This window comes from Palaemon carinicauda, chromosome 13 (assembly GCF_036898095.1).
Source record: "Palaemon carinicauda isolate YSFRI2023 chromosome 13, ASM3689809v2, whole genome shotgun sequence".
In the NCBI taxonomy this organism is placed as follows: Eukaryota; Metazoa; Arthropoda; class Malacostraca; order Decapoda; family Palaemonidae; genus Palaemon; species Palaemon carinicauda.
Window position 1 is genome coordinate 138,639,525 of NC_090737.1, and position 5,000 is coordinate 138,644,524.

General features: G+C 35.2%; 1 protein-coding gene across 2 annotated transcripts in view; it reads left to right on the forward strand.

The window, feature by feature from the left end:
* LOC137652520 (fibronectin type-III domain-containing protein 3a-like) overlaps positions 1 to 5,000 on the forward strand; it is a 211,875-nt gene that overhangs the window by 6,692 nt on the left and 200,183 nt on the right. Inside the window, exon 1 of one of the 2 annotated variants that reach the window (XM_068385975.1) lies at positions 3,897 to 4,027. The exons of the other annotated variant lie outside the window; for it this stretch is intronic. The gene's annotated coding sequence lies outside the window, so the exon portion shown is untranslated. Of the gene's footprint in view, positions 1 to 3,896; positions 4,028 to 5,000 lie in introns of those variants that run through there. 2 annotated transcript variants of the gene reach the window in all.

Below are 5,000 nucleotides of genomic sequence, written 5' to 3' on the forward strand. Positions count from 1 at the left end.
TGGAGCCCTTGGGCTTATAGCATCTTGCTTTTCCAACTAGGGTTGTAGCTTGGCTAGTAATAATAATAATGATGATAATAATAATAATAATAATAATAATAATAATAATAATAATATCTGTTTTGATGTTTTTACTGTTTTAGAAAAAATCATGGTTAATTTATTCTCATCATTTATTTATTTCCTTATTTCCTTTCCTCGCTGGGCTATTTTCCCCTGTTGGAGCCCTTGGGCTTAAAGCATCTTGCTTTTCCAACTAGGGTTGTAGCTTGGCTAGTAATAATTATAATAATCATCCCAGAATGTAGGTTTTTGGGCCATAGAAAACACGTCTTAGGGATTTCCTTTCCTCACTGGGCTATTTTTCCCTGTTGAAGCCCTTGAGCTTATCGCATCTTGCTTTTCCAACTAGGGTTGTAGCTTGGCTAGTAATAATAATAATCATTCCAGAATGTAGGTTTTTGGGCCATGGAAAACACGTCTTGGATTCTTTCAGGGGTATCAGGTAGAAGACGGACTTCGATGTCGATAAATGGAATAATGGTCTTGTGACGTCACACGCATCTATGTCGTCATTTTTTTTTTTTTTTTTTTTTTTTTTGTTTTCTTGCTTCGAGACGCACAAGTCGCTCTCTGTTGTTTATTCGTATCCTGTGTAGTGATATGGCCACACGTGAAGCTGCCGGAAACTGACTAAGCTTCAGTCTTGGCTTCAGTAAGCTTTTGTCAGTAGATCGAAGTCATTGTGAAGCTTGTGTTAGTGGCTGTGAAGCTCTTAGTATTGTGTTAGTGTTTTTAAAGTCATTATTGGATCATTGTTAACGTTATATTTGTTATAAAGAAAAAAACAATTGTTTAAAACGAATTTCAACTAAAATATAGTTTGACTATAATATTATCTTGTTTTTGGCGTTGTGTTGAAATGTCTTCGAAGTCATTGTGAAGTTTGTGTTCATTGAAGTGAAGCTCTTGGTATTGTGTTTGTGTTTTTAAAGTCATTATTGGATAATCGTTAACGTTTTATTTGTTATAAAGAAATAAGCAATTGTTTAAAACGAATTTCAACTAGAAAATAGTTTAAGCTTCAGTTAGCTTTTGTTAGTAGATCGAAGTCATTGTGAAGTTTGTGTTCATAGCCGTGAAGCTCTTGGTATTGTGTTAGTGATTTTTAAAGTCATTTATTGGATAATTGTTTGAAAATGTAAAAAATTGGTTATAAAGAAACTAGCAATTGTTTAAAAATTGAATTTTAACTGAAAAATAGTTTGACTATCATTGTGAAGTTTGTGTTCAATAGCCGTGAAGCTCTTTGTATTGTGTTTGTGTTTTTTAAAGTCATTATTGGATAATTGTTAACTTTATATTTGCTATAAAGAAAAAAACAATTGTTTAAAACGAATTTCAACTAATAAATAGTTTGACTATAATCTTATCTTGTTTTTGGCGGTGTGTTGAAATGTCTTTTACTCCGTGCTGTGAAAAAAATTTATTATTATCAATTGCTAAGCTACAACCCTAGTTAGAAAAGCAAGGTGCTGTAAGCCCAGGGGCCCTAACAATGAAAATAGCCCAGTGAGGAAAGGAAACATGGAATCAAGGAAAAATAAAATCATTTAAGAACAGTAACAACATTAGAATAGATATTTTTTGTATAAACTATAAAAAAACTTTAACAAAACAAGAGGAAGAGAAATTAGATAGAATAGTTTGCCCGAGTGTACCCTCAAGCAAGAGAACTCTAACCCAAGACAGTGGAAGACCATGGTACAGAGGCTATGGCTCTACCCAAGACTAGAATTATGGCCTTACTTTTACTTTGGCTCAGTTATACATTTTTAGTTTGAATCCAATTCTAAAAATGGTTTATATTTCACAAAAAAAGATAATTTTTCAACCAGTTCTGTTTAATAACGAAAGGAGATTTACTAATAAGTTAAAAGTTTACGCCCACCTGTCGAATCATAGCTTTCCCAATCTCCAATCTTACCAGTGACGTGAAAATATCCTAATCAAATCACCAATCTCTTGTTTAATCCTTCCATTTTTGCTTAACAGTCGCATGATTAATTTATTTATGTGCCTTATACGCCCACCTGTCGAATCCTAGCTTTCCCAATCTCCAATCTCTCCTAAGGGACGTGAAAAGCATCCTAATCAAAATTACCAATCTCATGTCCAATCCTTTTTTTTTTGCTTAACAGTCGCATGATTAATTTATTTGTGTGCCTTATACGCCCACCTGTCGAATCCTGATTTTCCAATCTCCAATCTCCAGTGACGTGAAAAGCATCCTAATCAAAATTACCAAATCACCAATCTCATGTCTAATCCTTCCTTTTTTTGCCTGATTAATTTAACGTATTTGTGTGCCCGCCCACCTGTCGAATCATAGATTTCCCAATCCCCAATCTCTGTCTTATGACGTGAAAAACATCCTAATCAAATCACCAATCTCATGTTTAATCCTTCCTTTTTTTGCTTAACAATCGCATGATTAATTTATTTGTGTGCCTTATACGCCCACCTGTCGAATCATAGATTTCCCAATCTCCAATCTCTTACTAGTGACGTGAAAAACATCCTAATCAAATCACCAATCTCATGTCCAATCCTTCCTTTTTTTGCCTAATAATCGCATGATTAATTTAACTTATATGTGTGCCTTTTAGAGGTCTAGCCAGAGCGAGCATCGCTTAAATGTTTGAGCCTATGTTTGAGCAATGCCCCTTTACCCTGGACAGGGGCATGGGGGACTCCTACCCGTGCCCTAGGGAGGGCCATGGGGGACTCCTACCAGTGCCCTAGGGAGGGCCAAGGGGTACCCCTAGGGAGGGATATATATCTCCGCCCCTCTCGTAGGCCAGGTGAGAAGGTTACACCAATAGGCAGAAATGAGGACTGTTCTATGTAGCGCTGAAGGATACTCGGCCTAGACTTAAACTATTCGTTTAAGGAAAGGTTGTATTCAGTGAGAGAGAGAGAGAGAGAGAGAGAGAGAGAGAGAGAGAGAGAGAGAGAGAGAGAGAGAGAGAGAGATTCTTATATGTAGTAATTGGAAATTCACAACTTTTCTTTTAGATATACTCGGCCTAGACTTAAACTATTCGTTTAGGGAAAGGTGTATTCAGTGAGAGAGAGAGAGAGAGAGAGAGAGAGAGAGAGAGATAAATATGTAGTAATTTGAAATCCCCATTTCTTTGTTTATATACTGTACGCTTTTATAAGTAAATACTTCTACTTTGAAGGATACATTTCTAGTCCTATGCTGTAGGACAAGGGCTATTCTTCTAGTCCTATGCTGCAGGACAAGGGCTATTTTACAAGTCCTATGCTTCAGGACAAGGGATATTTTTCTAGTCCTATGCTGCAGGCCATTGGCTACTTATCTAGTCCTATGCTGCAGGACAAGGGCTATTTTACTAGTCTTATACTGCAGGACAAGGGATATTTTACTAGTCCTATACTGCAGGACATTGGCTATTCTTCTAGTCCTATACTGCAGGACAAGGGCTACTTTTCTAGTCCTATGCTGCAGGACAAGGGATACTAATCTAGTCCTATGCTGCAAGATAAGGGCTATTCTACTAGTCCTATGCTGCAGGACAAGGTCTACTCATCTAGTCCTATACTGTAGGATAAGGGCTGCTTATCTAGTCCTATACTGCAGGACAGGGGCTACTTTTCTAGTCCTATGCTGCAGGACATTGGCTATTTTACTAGTCCTATACTGCAGGATAACCAGACTCTACAGTTCCTTCACACTCATTTTATCATATTCGTTCGAAAGCATTTAACATTCCACATCGTATATGGCTCATTTATTATCTCTCCAAACTAAACACAGGAAATATGTGGTGTTTTTTTAGTAAAAACTGAGAATTTAAGTCCAAACACTGAAACGTTTTGGTTGCAAAGATATTTAAGTGTTTGTTACTGTTGCTTCTAGACTGAACTGATAATCTACCCATTGGATATTCACGGCTGATGACACATGAATGAAAATTGGAATTTATCGAAGAAATCTGTGGTAAGTCATGATATTAATTTGAGTTATATTATAAGATGCAATAGCTGAATTTTTAATTATGTGAATCAGTCTTACGATATATATATATATATATATATATATATATATATATATATATATATATTTATATATATGTACATCTCTCTCTCTCTCTCTCTCTCTCTCTCTCTCTCTCTCTCTCTCTCTCTCTCTCTCTCTCTCTCTATATATATATATATATATATATATATATATATATATAGATGTACATATATATATATATATATATATATCTATATATATATATATATATATATATATATATATCTATATCTATATCTATATATATATATATATATATCTATATATATACCTATATATATGTATATATATATTATTGTTGTTATTATTATTATTATTATTATTACTTGCTAAGCTAAAACCCTAGTTGGAAAAAACAGAATGCCATAAGCCCAGAGGCTCCAACAGGGAAAATAGCCCAGTGAGGAAAGGAAACAATGAAGAAAATAGAATATTTTAGGAACAGTAACATTAAAATAAATATTTCCTATTAAACTATAAAAACTTTAACAAAACAAGAGGACGAGAAATAAGATAGAATAGCGTGCTCGAGTGTACCCTCAAGCAAGAGAACTCTAACCCAAGACAGTGGAAGACCATGGTACAGAGGTTATGGCACTACCCAAGACTCGAGAACAATGATTTGATTTTGGAGTGTCCTCCTAGAAGAGCTGCCTTTGACCGTGTCAATCATGAGTCCTTTGTTTTCAAACTCGAACAGTTGGGAGTGGGTGGGTCTTTTCTTAGCATCATTATTGATTTTTTAAGTAATAGATCTCAAAGAGTTGTTGTTGATGGGCACCATATTGAGTATAGGAATGTGATATCTGGTGTTCCACAGGGTAGTGTTCTGGGCCCATTATTTTTCATACTATATACACATAACATGTGGTCTGACCTAGAAAACAAGCTT